The following is a 19044-nucleotide window of genomic DNA, read 5'->3' on the forward strand; positions in this document are numbered from 1 at the left end:
GAAGCTTAATTACGCGGCTAATTTTTGAAAGTTATTAGTGTTGTATAGGGTTAGTAATTTGACTAATGTAAACATTGAGGCCTATTCTTGAATTGACCTGTTGTTTAATGAACAGATGTGAAAGGATTTACTTGTATTTATTAGTTTTATCGAATTTCCACATGGGCCTGTGGCTTTATTAACATCCACTTTCTGTTTTCTTTTTTTCTGTTTAGTTTTTTCTCTCATAGAAACTGATGAGTAACAGATATACGATTTTGAAAAACCTATTCTCACTCTATTTAAATAGTTGCATTGGATAATTGATACTGGCTCAGATGTGTAAATCTCACACAGGACACATTATTTTCACAATGTCACATTATGCATGTCATGAATTTATGATGTTAATGAAAAGCGCTGCAAATATTTATCTCATCTCAGTCTTGAATGTTTAGCCAGTCTTATTAAACACAGCAGCTTCATCTCATTGTTAGTCAAGCAGAGATGCAGATCAGCAACAGCTCAGTTTTCTCTTCAATGGAATCAGGTAAGACACATTGTGAGATTACTTTGTTAACATTTAGATTTTTTAAAATTGTTTTGTATTTTTAAGTGTTGTTTCAATTTGTTGCAAGCTTGTTTGCATTAACTGTTCAATCTCTAAGGCTTTTGTCTCAGCTGCTGTGGGTTATTTTAAGACATGGACAAAGTGGGACGGGATGCTTCACATGCCGCCAGTGACCGAACACAAACACACATGGGGGTTGATATTATGCCTGTCTGGTTATGACACAAAATGAACCTCACTAATATAAATGTAAGGTTCAGCCTTCCTTTACGCAGTGATTTAATTTGGTTTATATTCTCAATAGGTAGCAAAACATTTTGCTTTTGTTTGTAAAAAGTCTTATAACATTGATATATAGAGAACTGTTTCTATGTGTGATTTACCTGACTGTCGTTTTGAAACAGTGAGATCACAACAGCAATGCACTAAATCAATAAATACATGAGGCCCAAAAGTGTCATGAATGATAAAGATTTAGAAGATATACTTCTGAAATCAGAAAAATGCAGTTTCTCTTCAGTCGGTCTCTCGACGTTGTGTTGAGAGACAGACTGGGGTTTGATCTTGAGAACCTATCATCTCAGAGAGGAATTTCTAAACGCCAATGGGATTGGCGAATGGCACGTCCACGCCAGTCTCCGCCCCGTACATACGGGTATAAAAGGAAGATGGCGGCGGTCATTCACTTACCTTTTTTTTCTTCGGAACCTGTGCAATTCATGTTGCAGAATTTCATTCTTCGAGAGTGTTTTTCTTCTCCTGCTGGCACGACGCAGAAGCAGCGGATCCCTTTGTGTGAAGACGGCCTTCCCCTCGACATCGTGGCAGTTTAACACAGAGCCTTACCTAAAAGAGCATTTTCCTACAGCTGTGAGCATGTCTCGCAGCTGTGTCCTTGATTGCGGCAGACTCATCCACGAGTCAGACGGCCATGAAGCCTGCGTCACATGTTTGGGTGTCAAGCATGCTGAAGCAAGTTTCGTTGATACGACATGTTCTGTCTGCGAGGATATGTCTATGTGTTGCGGTCACGGCTGGCAACGTTCTTCGGGACTGTTGCCGCCAGCCTGCTTGCTTCTCAGACAAGTTCGACTGCCGCTTCGGCGCAATCGACCGCCTCGACGAGCAGTGGGGGTGATATGGGGACCGCTATGGATGTCGCTCCACCAGCTCCGGCTCGGTGGACCGCCCATACCCCAGTTCGCTCACCTGGTGTGTCCCCGATGGACGGCGGTAGACCGTTCCATAGCGGGAAGGCACGTAAGCGGGATGAGGATAAAATCTCTGTCGTGGCATCAGACAGCTGCCTACTGGCATCTGACGCGGACGATCTCTCCGAGCTCCCGCCCACAAGCGGTAGAGCTTGTGATGGGATCGACCCGGAGATGTCGGCCATGCTAGCCCGGGCAGACTTGAGCATCGGGTTGCAGTGCGTTACACCGCCCTCTCCGAAGCGCTCCCAGCTGGATGAATGGTTTCAGGGGTTGGGTCACGGTGAAAAACCGCGAGCCACCCCGGTGCCGTTCTTCCCGGAGGTGCATGAGGAGCTCACGAGGTTGTGGAATGTACCCTTTAAGGCATGTTCCACACTCATGAGCTCTACAGCTGTGACTTCCCGGAATGGCGGAGCGGCCCAAGGCTGTGATGGGGATTGACTTAGACTCCTGTCCAGAGCGTGTAGGCTCTCTTCGACACTAGTTTCGAAGGCTTATAACGCTGCTGGACAGGCTGCTTCGTCCCTGCACGCCTTGGCGATCCTCCAGGTCTTTCAGGCTAAAGTCGTGGGTGAGATGCGCACTGCCGCTGACCTTGCGCTCCGGCGACGAAGGGGCACTGGGTCGGTCGATGTCCACTATGGTGGCCCAAGAGAGGCATCTGTGGCTGAACCTTGCGCAGATGAGCGAGGTGGACGCGCCCATCTCGCAAGCAGGGCTGTTCGGTGCAGAAGCAGACAGAGGCAATACAGCAGATATTGCCTCGCCGCGGCGTTACCACCCACAGGGCGTCACGTTAACAAGCGCCGCCTGCTTCCCAGCAGCCCCGCCCCTCTGCAGTAGTCCCTCCGGTTCCAGGGTTCCTCCATCCCAGAGGACGGCCCGCCCGAGACGCAGACCTACGCGGAGGAGAGCGACCTCCCCGTCAGCAGTCCGCAAGGAAGGACTCCCAGCGGCCCTGAGGGGACAAATCCTGGGGAAACATCGGGCCCGACTTCGACCATTCCATCGCCGAGTGAACGAGACGCTGCCTGCCGTGTCTCCACCAAGTCCGAGCCCTTTTCAGGGCCCGGCCCCCACCTCCTCATTGAGTTGTTTTCCCTGGGTTTCCCTCTTCCACAGCACCCTCAGGCACGCAGGGGTGTGGATGGATTGCACGGATGACCACAACCTCCACACGACGTTGCGTCGACCAGCGCCACAAGACAGGTACGTCAGCAGAGCCGTCAACCTCCCAGGGACCTCCCCCGGTGCAAGGTGACCGCTCTGCCAGCCACCGAACCAACCCTCCCAGGTGCGGTGAAGGAGAACGTCCCTCTAACACCGCTGGCAAGGTTCTTGGGTGCGTGAACGAACACCAGCCCTTCACGGTGGTTAAACCGGACGATCCGTCTCTGTTATGCGATCCATTTCGCCAAGCACCCCCCGAAGTTCCGGGGCATTCTGTACTCCTCAGTACGGGTAGAGAATGCCCCCGTACTTCGGAGAGAGGCGGCGAAACGTGCGATCGAGGCCGTCCCCATGGCCGAGATGTCCTCCGGGTTCTACAGCCCGTACTTCATCGTGCCCAAAAAAGGAGGAGGATTGCGCCCTATTCTGGATCTACCCGTCCTGAACAGGTACTTGCTCAAGCTATTCATCATTAAGATTGGTTCGTGGCAATCGACCTGAAGAATGCGTACTTTCACGTCTCTATTCTTCCTCGACACCGACTGTGTCTACGGCTCGCGTTCGAGGGGAAGGCGTATCAGTACAGAGTCCTGCCCTTCGGTCTGGCCCTGACTAGAACTAGACTCTGTCCGCATGTCGGCGCAGCTCACTACAGTAGGTGCTACACGGTCTGACACTGGTCAGGCAGGCTACAGCGGTCCCACTGAAACTTTTTCAGAGGCTCCTGGGGCACATAGCGTCCTCGGCCGAGGTAACCCCGCTCGGGTTGATGCACATGCGACCGCTACAGCACTGGCTTCAGAGTCAGGTTCCGAGGACGGCGTGGCACCTCAGCACAAGGCGGATTACGATCACGCCTCAGTGCCGACGTACCCTCATCCCCTGGGCAAGTCTGTCATTTTTACGAGCTGTAATTCTGCTCGGGCAGGTGTCGAGATTCGTCGTGATTACGACAGACCCTGCGGGGATGGGGGGGCAGTGTGCAACTGGCACGCAAAAGCGGGGCGGTGGACGGGCCCCCGACTGCGATGGCATATAAATTGCATAGAGTTGCTGGAAGTCCTTCTAGCGCTAAGGAGGTTACAGCCCCTAGTGCAGGACAGACACCTGCTAGTCCGGTCGGACAGCACGTCTGCCGTGGCGTACATCAATCACCAGGGCAGCAGGCTAGAGAGTCATCTCTCCCCATCCACTATTAAAGTGTATGTAGCCACTATTGCCGCTCATCACGATCTTATGGAGAGTAAGTCTCTTGGTCAGCACGACCTGGTCATTAGGTTCCTCAAGGGCGCGAGAAGAGTGAATCCACCTCGACTGCGCTCTATACCCTCTTGGGACCTTAATGTGGTCTTACAGGGCCTAGGAATGGCCCCGCTTGAGCCCCTCTGAGATGCCTCTCTTTTTCATCTAATGATGAAGACGGCGCTCCTGATGGCGCTCGCGTCTATCAAGAGGGTCGGGGACCTCCAGGGCTTTTCGGTGTACCCGGGATGCCTAGAATTTGGAACTGGTAACTCTCACGTAATCCTGAGACCCAGGCCAGATTACGTGCCCAATGTTCCCTCCACTCCCTTCCGGGATCAGGTGGTGAACCTGCAGGCCCAACCTCAGATGTGTTGTGTCCAGTACGCGCATTGTGTTTCTATATAGACCGCACATAGAACTTTAGGAGTTTTGAAGCAGCTCCTTGTCTGTTTTGGGGGACAGCACCAGGGGAGAGCTGTCTCCAAACAGAGGCTGGCGCACTGGATTGTGGACACCATTTCCTTGGCATACCAATCCGCGGGCCAACCATGCCCACTTGCAGTGAGAGCCCATTCCACACGGAGCGTGGCCTCCTCATGGGCATTGGCCCAGGGCGCCACTCTGGCAGACATATGTAGTGCTGCGGGTTGGACTACGCCCAGTACCTTCGTGAGGTTTAACGACCTCCGAGTGGAACGGGTGTCAGCCCGGCATCTGGCCTGGACATACGCCTGCGAAAGCGCCATCTCCCCTCTTCAGGTGAGGATAGTGCGCTATCAGCCTCCCTACTATTCCCCCCTTAAATTAGAAATCAAACTTAATTATGGTAAAAAGGAGTTATTTTAAAATACAAGTTATATAAATGATTACATTAATTGTTACAGATTATATAGCTGTATATTATATTTAAGGACACATTTTTCAAGAAGCAGTTAAAATAGTGGGAGAAACTAAGAAAATAATTTTTGAACCAATGATTGGCTGAACGCTTCTTAAGCGAAGAAACTGACTTGCTCATGCTCGAAGTTAAAGCGCACAAGCAGATCATACGGGACAAGCAGGCATCGACCAAAGCTGCCTGAGGTGAAGAAGCAGTGGTTGAAAGTAATGAACTACAAATACTCAAATTACTGTAAATTAATAGTTTTTTTCTGGAATTTTACTTTTTAAGTAGTTTAAAAACAGTGTACTTTTACTTTTAATTGATTACATGTTTAGTACTCTTCTCATCAACTGCACTCACTTTATACAACACCATTACTGACACCTAGTGGTCAAATACATAAAATCAGTTCATTATACTCATTAAGTCCCTTTTCCTTAAATAATATAACATTACACCACATTATTAAACCATGCACCATACCTCCTTCATTTATCATATACAAAAATATTTATATAAAAAAAATATAAATCCAATCTAAGATGTGGTTTTCTCACCCGATTAGATCTCCGCGAGATTGAACAACCAGTCTTTTCATTCATTTGAATGTCACTTGAAGGGGACACAACCACAGAAAAAGGCACAGCAACAGGGACTTCTGAAGACTTGTCTGAGGAGGAGGGCATATCCATAGGTGATCCATCCAAAGAAAACGACTCTACATTTAACTGGTCCTTGCTTGTATCTACAGACTTACGTTTTCCTATTTCTCCGTAATATTTGTCCTTCTATTAATATTATATCTTCTGTTTGATTCAGGTTGGATCTTGGATTCACTTCCTCTAGAACCACAGCTTTCTTTCTCCATGACGTGGGCTCTTCCACTCTGACAACATCTTGCTCTGAAAGAGATTTTAATAGCCGAGCTCTCTGTTTATAATATTCCTTCTGCTTCCTTTTCTGATGTTCCAGCTCTTGCGATATTGAACTTTGATTCTCACTTTTCAGGGATAATTTTGGTAAGGTATGACAGGGCTTATGATTCATTAATAGTTCAGAAGGAGATAATCCAATGGCCAGAGGTGAATAATGATAACTCAACAGAGCTAGGTGTTCATCTGAATTACTTACAGCTTGCCTCCTTTAATCATTTTTTACAATTTGCACTCCTTTTTCTGCTTTTCCATTTGCTAGGAAAAGCTAAAGATAAAAGATAAGAGGGGCTAGATACAGTATGCTTAACCATACTGTGCTGCGAACTGTCTGAATTCATGGATACTGTACTTAGGGCCATTGTCACTCTGGACACTGAGGGGAATTCCATGCCTTGCAAAAATACCTTTCTATTATGAATCACATCAGCCGTTGTGGTAGACCGAAGTTTTTCAACTTTGGGATAATTTGGAATAGTAATTAATAACCACCAAAAAATTCTTCCCATTCAACTGGAACAGATCAGCTCCTACTTTTTGCCACGGTTGAGTATATACTTCAGCAATCAGCATTGGTTCTGTAGGCAGCTTATAATGATAACTCAAACAAGACTCCGCTACGACTGGTGCTCGAGACAATGCATCAGCCACAATACGATACTTTCCAGGCGTATAAACCAGATTCAAATCATATCATTGTAATTTCATCATCATAAATTTGTGAGGTGACATATCATTTAATTTCTTTTGAATTATAGAAATCAGTGGTTTATGGTCCGTCTCTACTGTAAAGGTAGGTAAATCCATAAATATGTCCATGAAATCACTCACAGCCAAATACTAACCCCAGAGTCTCTTTTTCAATTTGAGAGTAACTTTTTTCAGTTTCTGTCATCGGTCGAGAAGCATAAGCAATAGGTTTCCAGGAGTCACCATCCTCCTGAAGAAGCACAGCACATAGCCCCTTCTGAGAGGCATCTGTAGAGATTTTAATAGGACACCTGAGAAAAAAAATTAAAGGACAGGTTGCTTAGTCAAAAGCCGTTTCAATCTCTTCCATTCTAGATCATGTACCGAAGACCAAACAAAATCTTTCTTGATGTGTAGCAACTCTCGCAAGTGTATAGTTTTGTCTGGTAGATTTGGCAGAAATTTTCTTAGAAAATTAACCATACAAAGACTCCCTTCTTATCATCAGGAGGTGGCATATCCAACAAAGCTTGTACTTTATGGACTTGGTTTCACACCTGTTGCCGTCAGTTTGAAAAGCCGTTGAGTATGTTGTTCCACAGTAGACCCCCACACTACAAGATAGTCAATATAAACTCAAACACCTTCAAGACCTTTAATAGCGTCCATGATGCTGTTCCATCCCCACTCCTGATACCCTGTAATGTTCAATAGACTTCAAAGAAACAGAGACAAAGGATTGCTGGTGCTGGCATTTTTATTCCACGTGCCACATGTTGCTTCACGTTATAATTCCTCCTCTTCTCATGAACTGCACTCACTTTATTTAACACCAATACTGACACCTAGTGGTCAAATACATAAGATCAATACATTATACTCAAAACATGAACCATAAAAAACCATGGACCACACCTCTTTAAAAATCTTTATCATTCTACCCAGAGCCATTGAGAGAGAGAGAGTTCTGCCAACCATAGTTCTAAGAAGTAACATTTACTCTTTAAATGCTTTATTTCTTTCATTGTTTTATTCATTAAATTGAATAGAAGTTACCTCAGTTGTTCTGTTTAGTCGCAGCTCCATGAGTAACTAGTAACTTCTGGGAACTATTGAGAGCCCATGCCACGTGATTCATGGAGCCTTCAGATAGTTGCATGAAGTTATGTTTTCTCTTTAAATGCTTTATTTCTTTATTTTTTTATTCATTAAATGGCTTTCGTCTTTAAATTGGTTAGAAGTTTTCCTCAGTTGTTATTAAATTACTTTTTTAACACCAGTACTTGTACTTGTAATTGAGTACAATTTCAGCAATATAACAGTAGTTGTACTTCAGAACAAATTTCCAGTACTCTTTCCACAACTATGAAGAAGGTGTGGGAGGAAGAAGAGGACCAGTTTAGCCTGTTAACTGTCACCTGTTCCGTATACGGGACAACTAAGTTTGCGTCAATACTGTGCATTTAAATTTCTAATCGAATTATGACAAACTTTATATCATTGGAAAAGTCCAAGCCTCTAGACTACAGATTTCTTTTGTGTTTTTTAAAAATAATTTATGTAGGGAGAATAATTAATTCTATTTTATAAAGAGTGTACTTAGACTTTTTGTTATCCTTTTGTGAATACATATTTTCAATGTATTTTTTAATCAAGGAAAAACATAAACTTTTTTAATTATTTTTTTACAATAAACCTAACAACATACCTTTATTTATTTTTGTGTGTGTGTGTGGGATTTCTTTTTTTAGCAATAATCAGCTACTTTTCTTTATTCAAACGGGACCAACCGCAAGTCTGTATTACAAAGAATTCATTAGTAACCGTCATTTTAGTTCCGACATGTGTAGGCTCCAAAAAGGGCTCTGACAGTTAATTTAACTTAAGGATTAAGGCTGTGATAGAAACGTTGCCCAATAGAGGGAGTAATTGGATAAGGAACCGTTTAAACTTTTAAGAGATAAATATTCAATATGTGAAATATCTAAGGCTATTTTCAAAAATCAAATAGTGTCTCATATTTAGCAGGCGGTAATTTCAGTAAATCTGATAGTAGGCTTTGAACTTTGAAAGTAATAATACAATTAATAAACTTCCCTCCAACAATGTGCATTTGGTAGCTAGTTTAGGTGTTTGATTAAAGTTGAAGCTACACTTTGCAGGAAAGTGACCATCCAGAAGCACACCAGAATAACCTTTTTTTGTCTTAATGGTTCCATAAAGAACTTCTGTTTCACAAAAGGTTCTGTGTGGCCAAAACGGATCTTAAAATGGCAAGAAAGGGATGGTGAAACCAGAATGGTTCTTGAACGGCAGGGATCTCCAAGCCTGCTCCTCTTCAGAGACCGTCCTGCAGACTGTAGCTCCAACTCTGTTTCAGCACACCTGTCTGTAATAGTAAAGCAACCCTGAACACCTTGATTATGAATGAATGTCCAGGTGGCCATTATACAAAGAAGGTTTAGTGATACCAAGTATAATAACCATGAAATGAGGGAAACTCTGGGTTTTCCGTTTCAAAATGTGAGGTATGTCAAACACGAGAGAGCGGATTAACTCGAGCCTGTTTCTTAAAGAGTTTACTAATACTCAGAGTCAGTAACCGTAGTAACTTACTGTGTGAACCCAACCTGGTCGGGAGCAGGTTTTCTTTGGTTAACCCGGAGTTCCCTTTCTGTCGGTCTCTCGACGTTGTGTCGAGAACGACAGATGGGGTTCGCCCTAGAGAACCAATCAACTCTGACTACTATAGAAAAGGCCAATGAAATTTGGCGAATGAAATTTGCATGCCGGGCTCCGCCCCCGGATATCCGGTATAAAAGGAAGCCGGCGTGCAGCATTCATTTACCTTTTGTTCTTCAGAGCCTTCGCTCATGACTACGAACAGAACGAATTCTATGAATTCTTCTTCTTCTTCTTCTACATTGCCGGATCTACGACGTGTAGCAGCGGATCGTCCCTACCTGCAGCGACCTTCCCCTGGGCGTCTCGGCAGTTCTGAGGTGTGTGAGATTTTATCTAAAAGTCCTTTTTAGGACTGACTGAGCATTCTCCAGCGCGGCTGTTCTCTTTGGTGCGGCAGAGAATGGACACGATCGCTGCATTAGGTGTGTGGGCGTCCAGCACACTGAAGCAGCGTTCGTTGACACATTGTCATTCAGAAATTGCGGTCACGGGTGGCTGTCTTCCTACGGGAACCAGCCACCATTTCGTCTGCTACCCGGGCTGTGACATCTGTGGCTACGGCCCCGATGACCACCCAGGTTAGCAGCGTTAGTGCTATGGGGAACTCTGCGAACGTAAACCCGCCAGCAGAGTGCTCAGGGGCCGATCGCACCCCGATTCGCTTTTCTGAATGTTCCCCAACCGGCGGTGGCATACCGTCCGGATTCTCACGCACACACATCGGGAACGGTGTGTGAGTAGATGAAATGTCGCTCGCAGCATCGGAGGGAGACTGACATCCGACTCTGACGAATCCGAGCTCCACCCCCAGCGGTCGAGTTAGGAGGAAGCAGAAATGATGTCATTCATGCTAACCCGGGTTCCGGAGGTGCATGAGGAGCTGTGTAAAACTTGGAGCGCTCCACTCACGGACCGCTCCAGTGAAAACCAGCTCCACCTCCCTTACTTCCCTCGATGGTGGGGCAGCCAAGGCTGCCTCCTCTCTTCGCCAGAAGGCGTTGAGAGAGCCCCACGAGGGTAAGGGGTGGGGTGGGGTGCAGTGGACGGGCCCCCGTCTGCGCTGGATTACCTAGAGTTGAAGGCTCCGGCCTCTAGTGCAGAGCCAGCACGTGTTGGTCCTCCGGGACAGCACGACAGCCGTGGTGTACATCGCCAGGGTGGCGTACGCTCACGGCAGCTAACACAACTTGCCCGACGCCTCCTCCTGTGGAGTTAGCAGGTGATCCGCTCCCTGCGTGCCACACACATCCCAGGCAAACTGAACCAGACAGCCGACGCGCTCTCTCGTCAGTATACGCCTTGCGGAGAGTGGCGACTCCACCCCCGGTCCAGCTCATTTGGGTGCTGTTCGGAAAGGCACAGATAGATCTTTGCCTCCCGCGACACCACCCATTGTCTGCATTGGTACTCCCTGACCGAGGTCCCCCTCGACACGGATGCCCTGGCGCACAGCTGACCACGGGACGGGCGGAAACACACCTTCCCCCCCATCGGGGAGGAAGACCCAACCCCATCCGTGTTGTGTCCTGGACCGCACGCAGAGCTTCAATAGCTCTGACCAGCTCCTTGTTTGTGTTGGAGGACAGCAGAAGGGGAAGGCTGTCTCCAAGCAGAGGATGGCGCACTGGGTCGTGGATGCCGTTACGACGACAATCCGATCTCAGAATCTCCCATGCCCTGTGGCAGTGAGGGCTCACTCCACGGAGTTTAGCCCCCTCCTAGGCACTGGCAGAAGCGCCTCTCTAGCAGACATCTGTAGAGCTGCGGGTTGAGCTACGCCCAAACACCCTCGCAAGGGTTAACAACCTTCGCGTAAACCCGGTGTCAGCCCACGTCCTGCGTGGCGACATGTAGGACTGGCATCCGGGGGGGCGTATGCCTATCTACCCTTTTCTTCTTACCCAAACACTTGGCTAAGAAAATTGGCACCTCACCAACCTTCCTTCTTACCCAGACACTGGTTAAGAACAGGCATTCCATCCATCACTAAGCAAGCACCTCCTGGGGGTTGGCTGGGCAGAGCAGCCTTCCTCCTTAGGCCGGGATACCTTTTGACCTATCACAGATAGTTCTAACCGGACCTGTGCTATCGGACGCAGTAACACCCCCACCGTGGGCTGTTCCGTCTGTTATACCCTCATGACTATGGTTCCCACACCTGGTAACCCATGAACTTCCCCAGGTGGACCTCCACCTCGCGGTTAACTATCCAGTCCGCACGTTCCATGCGTTCTCCTCCTAGGACGAGACCATATCATATCTCCACCATATTCCTCCCCACGGGTAGGAGGTGGCCTCTGCAGCGCATCTCTGATTAAGAGTTGCGCTTTCCCGGTGTAAACCGAGTCGGACGGCCTCTCGCCTGTAGAGAGCTAAGGCCCCGTCCGTGATAGGTTACCGGTCAGGGCTGTACCCATCTTTCTCCAGAAAGCTCTGGAACCCCCCGACCATCACACTGGAAGGTTACAAGTTTCACGAAAGCTTCGAGCTGACACGCCAAGGCTTGTTACCATCGCTTCGTTGAGATTGTGACGCGATACAGTGTTTGTGGCGTTTTCCATAGATAACCCCATCTGTCGTTCTTGACACAACGTCGAGAGACCGACAGAAAGGGAACGTCTTGGTTACGTATGTAACCTCAGTTCCCTGATGGAGGGAACGAGACGTTGTGTCCCTTATGCCACAAACACGTATCGTATTCTGCTGCAGTCGTGAGAGGCTCTCAGGCTCTTCAGAACAAGAGGTAAATGAATGATGCACGCCGGCTTCTTTTTATACCGGGGGATATCCGGGGGCGGAGCCCGGCATGCAAATTTCATTCGCCAAATTTCATTGGCCTTTTCTATAGTAGTCAGAGTTGATTGGTTCTCTAGGGCGAACCCCATCTGTCGTTCTCGACACAACGTCTCGTTCCCTCCATCAGGGAACTGAGGTTACATACGTAACAAAGACGTTTCTTTCGATTTCCTCTCCCTTTTTAATGCCTCTGTAGGTCTTTCATTCATTCATTAAAACAGAAATTCATGGCACACATTTTGATCACAAATAAAAAAACATAAATTTAGTCATTTTGGCAGACGCTTTTATCCAAAGCGACTTACAGTGTTCTTATTACAGGGACAATCCACCTGGAGCAACATGGAGTAAAGTGTCTTGCTCAAGAACACACTGGTGGTGGCTGCTGGGATCGAACCAGCAACTTTTGATTTACCAGTTCAGTGGTTTAACCCACTAGACCACCATCCCCTGTAAATGTAGACAAATACAGTAATAAGGTAATAAACAATGAATTTAGACGTGCAGCCATTCCCACCCCAAACTGCTCTGAGCAGGATTTGAACCGATCATCACTCTGACTTTGACTCTGTTAACAAAAAACGACTAACAAGTGTACCATACACTATGGCGTCTCACAGGAAATACTAGAGTACTCCAGTCGAGAGTGAGATAGATTTATTTCAGTTTTTTCATTAACTTACGGATTAATTTGATTGTTTATTGGTACATTTATCTTTTTAAGCACATCAGTAATTCCACTGTACACTCTAAAAAATGCTGGGTTATTTGTTTAACCCAACAGCTGGGTTGAGCCTGTTGGGTCATTTTGTTGGGTTATTTTCTCAGTGTTGGGTCATTTTTTGAGTAACCCAAACGCTGGGTTACCAGTCTGGTCCAATTGAGTGACAGTTGAGAGAGTAAACCCCTCCCACTCCTCTACGCATCAGACAAACTTTACCTTCGCGGGCATTTTGATCCACTTCATCTCGGAAAGTTGTTATTCGGAGAATAAAAGGTATGTTTTACGAGTTTTTAATGTATAAAACTATTACTGTAAAAAAAATGCAAAAGCATGCAAAATTCGGCTGTTCGCATTATGTTTGAAAGTAACGTTACAATCTAGCTTCGTTAGCTTTGGATAGCTAGTCTGTAACGTTATGCCCACGTTGTTCTAATTTACAGCTTTTTAATCATTTAAACTTCCTTTTTGGTGAACATTTCCTCTGAAATGTGTGACTTGTGTGAGGAATTTAGTTCAGTAACTTACGCATCTTGATATTAGTTTAAGGTCGACACGAGAGCGTCGTGTCAAAAGCAAACATCCAGCTCATTTTTTTTTATAAATACCGCTAATGTTCGGTGACGGAACGTAGTTTTAAGAGTCTTTTAGACGAGAATGTAGTTGTTAAGAACACAAATACGTGATTTATATATAAACATAACGCCTCTTTGAGATTTTGTTAAGACGCTGTCGGAGGTGTGAGCTTCAGGCTGTCAGCGGTCGTGGCTCCGTGGAGAGCAGCTCTATCTCGGCCATTGCTTCGGGAATAGCCGCTGGCTCATATAACGTTAGTGGTTAACAATGCGATATAGTTAATTTTGGGTATATGAGACGAACAATTGTTGCTCTTTTTAGACTTATACTTATTCCCGAGTGTGTCGAATTAGTGAAGGGTTGTTTTAACGTTTATAATATTATTTTTTAAGACTGTATTTCGCTTTCTGTACTAGATCCCACTCTTCTTTTTCCCCCCACTGACAGGTTGCAGAATAACAGCTAATATTAATGGATCATTCTATTCAAGAGAATGTCAACTGGAACTTGGATGTTTTCATAACAGGCTTAAAGGTAAACATTATTTAGGTAAAATGTTAATGTACTTCTTTATATGTTTATTATAATCCATTGTGCTCTGGGTAGGCCAGTTTCCTTACATTCTTCTCTTGTCTCTTCTCTTGTCTCTTTTCTTGTCTCTTTATAGATGAACAAATTGATAAAGAAACCCTCCTGCTGGACATCCACTTCCAAAAGTGCACGCCACACTGTTGTCTACAACTCCCAGGAAAAGAATCCTCTTCAGTAAGACTGCTCCGTGGATATGTCAGGTTAAGCAGTGCTGAAACCGAAAGAACTAACACTATTTAAAATGTTTTGTGAGTTTATATGAAGAGGAAAGTTACGGTGTCCCTTTTTCACATCCATAACGCTTGTTTATTTCTTTTTTTATAGAAAACTTGTGCATATATTTTAACATATAAATGCGGTTCTATTAACAAGGGTTTAGTAAAATACTTTTTATAGTGTTTTGAAGTGTTAAGTTGTCTAACTATTTATATTTACTTGTGCCACTTTAATAACCTTGTTAAATGTATATGTTAAAATCTAAACTAATGTAATTTATTGAAATTAATTTTCTTTAAATATGTATAAACATACATTTCATCAAAGTGTTTTATATGCCATTTTATTGTTCATTGAGCATAACATATTGCATGTTTTTATGAATTCCTTTTGTCTTGCATTTTGATCCTTAATAAAACTTTTGATTCTTACTGATGCCTCGAGTATTTCTCTGTGATTTTGTTATTATTATTTTTAAACATTTCGGGTTTGTTTAAAACCAGCAATGTAATTTTTAAGCAAAAGTTGACTTGAATAAAACAACCCAGCATGTTAGGTCAAAGATTTAACCCAACTGGCTGGGATGAAATAACCCAACGCTGGGTTTGTCCATATTTGACCCAATGTTGGGTTACCAAAATAACCCAAATTGGGTTGTTTTAACCCAGCCTTTTTTTAGAGTGTATGCAGAGCTGAAAGTGTGCTTCGCTCTCAAGCGCTTTCTGCCGCCATGATGCCATGGTGAATTGTAATATCGGAGCTCAATTGATCATGGCTTGTAGTCGTTGTGGTGCAAGAGCTTAACTCAAGGTAAGTCTACAGAGAGTTGATAGAACGAACACAAATAAGCTGTTCTGTAACAAAAAACTCAAAGTTTTGCATCTCGGTTTTAAAGGAGTAGTTCACTTTCAAAATACATTTTCATGATCATAAACTTACCCCCATGTCATTCAAGATGTTTATGTATTTGTTTCTTTAGTTGAAAACTAAATTGAAAACTGATTGTTTAGTCGAAAAGAAATGAAGGTTTTTGAATAAAACATTTCAGGATTATTCTCCATATAGTGGACTTCAATGGACTCCAAACGTTTGAAGGTCAAAATGACAGTTTCAGTCCAGCTTCAAAGGGCTTTTAACGAGACCAGACGATGAACAAAGGTCTTATCTAGTGAAAACGAATGCAATTTCGCATCTAAAAGACAAGGCCGTCCAAACATAGCCCTGGCGTCTAGACTATAACAAGGCTAAATTTGGGCTGTCAGTGAAAATTTATGGCCGGGCTCAGATTACAGGATTCTCGGCCAGATTCTACACAGATTTCCCCTCCCGAGAATCTTTGAAACTTCGGGTCCAGAACCTTAATATCACAATTGGGGATGTGCAAGACTACTGATACAATGATGACTGTTGACTTGTCTTGTCCTCATTTAAATCACTCATAGGGGTGTTGGACAGCCTAAAATTCCTTAAGAGCTTAAATGTGCTTCATATGATATGGTTAGTTCATATTATAGAGGTCTGCTTTTTCAGGCTGAATAGTTGGCTCCTGGATCATGTAAGAATCAGTGTGCAGTGCACACAAATGATGAAGCAATTTCACTTATGTGGATAAGATCAAAATGTAGATAAGAGATAGTTAAAAAAACTTGTACGCACCTCTTTCAAACCTCTAATTATTGTTTACTCAAGAACACAAATTAATGAATCCTGACGCAGAATTGGGATGTATGCAAAAACTTAGTTCAACATTGACTGTAGATCTTTGAAAACAATCATGTCACTTGGTATAGTAAATTTGTATTTTCTAGGACCACATTCTTCGACCACACAAGGAGATGAAGACCATGCCTCTCCTTTTACCAAAGCCAGACATGGACTAAAGTGCCACAGAGGAGATCCAGATATTATTGAGCAACAAAAGATTAAATTGTTAAAAAGATGTCTGCCTCCGTTCTGACAGCTACATATCAATACAGTTCTTTCCGAAAACAGGATTCGGTGGATTTATGCATTCAAACCAAGGTAAAAAAACAAATAATGAATGCGTTGTTTGAGGGCCAGGAGGCTGACCAGTCCATCCGATCATCATCATCTCACATGCCACCATCCACATACTCATCTCTCACACCTACACACATATCCACATCACTCTCTCTATATGCACAATCACAACCTCACCTCTACTATCGGCATCTTCCTCCTCAGGGCCCTTTTCAGCCTCAAAATTATAGAAACATTCTACGAGACTTGGAGGAGTAGTTATAGTAACAGCAAAACTGTTAATATTGTAAATTTGATTGTTTAAATTAATGTTGGTTTTAAAATATTGTAAACATATATTTATATTGTATTTATTACATATTATTGTATGTAGCGGTTATAGCTGCATTTTAAAATAAGGATGAGTTCAACTCACCAAATATGATTCTCCACCAGATCTATCAAGATCACATCCATGAAATATGTTATTTAAAATGTCAATTTCAGTCAAGGAATTTGTTTAGCTCAAAGGAAAATACGTATAATAGTCGTCATTAACCATTCATATTTTACAAGTTATGATTAGCAGTATGGTAATAAAAATCCTATATGTATTCGTCCAGCAAATGCATACACTAACGTTATCTCATGACCATAAGTAACGTGACTTTACCAAACAGAATTTAGAGCAGAGGTAGCATAGATCGAAACACAGTTTAAGTGACCGAATCCTATAAGAGAAAGCCAATGAACCATCATGAGCGCAACCTCTCCCCAGCTGTCAGTAACAGAGACATTTTTTAAAGCATCAACCCTACTGCAAGGACAGTAAGAAGCATAAAGAAATATCAGATTATCAGATAAAATAATGTAATAAATTTGCTTTGATCGTGGCCACTTTATATTGTGGAAGACAAAAGGTTTCTGGGACTCATGTCGCATGCTGCTATGTTTTATGAAAATATGTGGTAACACTTTCCTTGAAGCATGTATGTTTAATTTATTGTAAAAGTAGTTTTCAAGCAGTGTAATGCACATTTTAATGCATTGTAATGTCTAATAGATAATTGTTATTACAGTTAATACATTATAACACTAAGCAATTCATTGTAACACGACACATTTTAAATTGGTTATAATTATTTACAACTACATATAATGCATTACAACACACATTATGAATATTAATAATGCATTTTACCTTTTAATAACTCTTTATAATGCATTATACATAAATGCCTCAAGGAAAGTGTTACCAAATATGTAACTAACTAATATTCATTAGTTAATTCATGACACTTTCTCTTTTGGTACTCAGAAAGCTTCAAATAGTTCCTATAATCGGTGATCGGTATCGGTATCGGCCAATACAGCTTTCAGTGATCGAGGATCGGTGATCGGCTAAAAAAACCCTGATCGGAGCACCCCTAATTTATATAGTTGTACAACAATACTACGGTTAAACTGTGCTTACTGTAGCAAAACAGTGTCATTTTTCAGTCTAACATTATGAATTTGCTTGTATTCATCTTTGTACATACAGTATCTCAATCATTTTTCTTGTAATACTTATGACAAATAATATTCAGGAATAATAACCTTTAAAAATCATCCTTTAAGACCTGATGTAGGGTTGCATATGTGTGATTTACTATTTCAGACACAGTAATGGCCCCAATTCTGAATTGGAAACATCTCGGTTATGTATGTAACCTCAGATCCCTGATGGAGGTAACGAGACGTTTTGTCAAGAACGACAGATGGGGTTCGCCCTTGAGAACCAATCAACTCTGACTGCTATAGAAAAGGCCAATGATATTTGGCCAATGAAATTTGAATGCCGGTCTCCGCCCCCGGATGTCCGGTATAAAAGGAAGCCAGCGTGCAGCATTCATTTACCTCTTGTTCTGAAGAGCCTGAGAGCCTCTCACAACTGTAGCAGCATACGATACGTGTTTGTGGCATAAGGGACACAACGTCTCGTTCCCTCCATCAGGGAACTGAGGTTACATACGTAACCAAGACGTTCCCTTTCTGTCGATCTCTCGACGTTGTGTTGAAAACGACAGATGGGGTTGCCTATGGAAAACGCCACAACGCTGTATCGCCTCACAATCTCAGCAAAGCGACGGTAACAAGCCTGGGTATGTCAGCTCGAAGCTTCGTGAAACTGTAACCTTCCAGTGTGGTGGTCGGGGGGTTCCAGAGCTTTCTTGGAGAAAGATGGGTACAGCCCTGACCGGTAACCTGAGAGGCCGTCCGGCTCAGTTTACACAGGGTGAGCGCGACTCTTAATCAGAGAAGCGCTGCAGAGGCCACCTCCTACCCGTGGAGAGGAATCTGGTGGATATATGTATGGTCTCGTCCTTGGAGGAGAACGCATGGAACGTGCGGACTGGGTAGTTAACCGCGAGGTGGAGGTCCACCTGGGAAAGCTTATGGGTTACCATGTGTGGTAACCATTGTCATGAGGGTATGGCAGACGGAACAGCCCACGGTGGGGGTGTTATTGCGTCTGATAGCACCAGGTCCAGTAAGAACTATCTGTGATAGGTCATATGGTGTCCCGGCCTAAGGCGAAGGCTGCTCTGCCCAGCCGACCCCAGGGGGTGCTTGCTTAGTGATGGATGGAATGCCTATTCTTAACCAGTGTCTGAGTAAGAAGGAAGGTTGGTGAGGTACCAATTTCTTAGCCATGTGTTTGACCCAACTTCTTGGAGGGTGGGAAGGTGCTTTCGCAGGCATACGCCCCCCCGGATGCCAGTCCTACATGTCCTACATGTAGATGTTAGTCT

General features: G+C 44.2%; 1 long non-coding RNA gene across 1 annotated transcript; it reads left to right on the plus strand.

Moving 5' to 3' along the window:
- The first annotated feature begins 12931 nt into the window (after positions 1-12931).
- LOC130413548 (uncharacterized) lies at positions 12932-14594 on the plus strand. Its single transcript, XR_008905504.1, has 3 exons — positions 12932-13162; positions 13910-13996; positions 14130-14594. It is a non-coding gene; the product is annotated as an uncharacterized LOC130413548 (long non-coding RNA).
- Positions 14595-19044: the final 4450 nt, after the last annotated feature.

This window comes from Triplophysa dalaica, chromosome 23 (assembly GCF_015846415.1).
Source record: "Triplophysa dalaica isolate WHDGS20190420 chromosome 23, ASM1584641v1, whole genome shotgun sequence".
Classification (NCBI taxonomy): domain Eukaryota; kingdom Metazoa; phylum Chordata; class Actinopteri; order Cypriniformes; family Nemacheilidae; genus Triplophysa; species Triplophysa dalaica.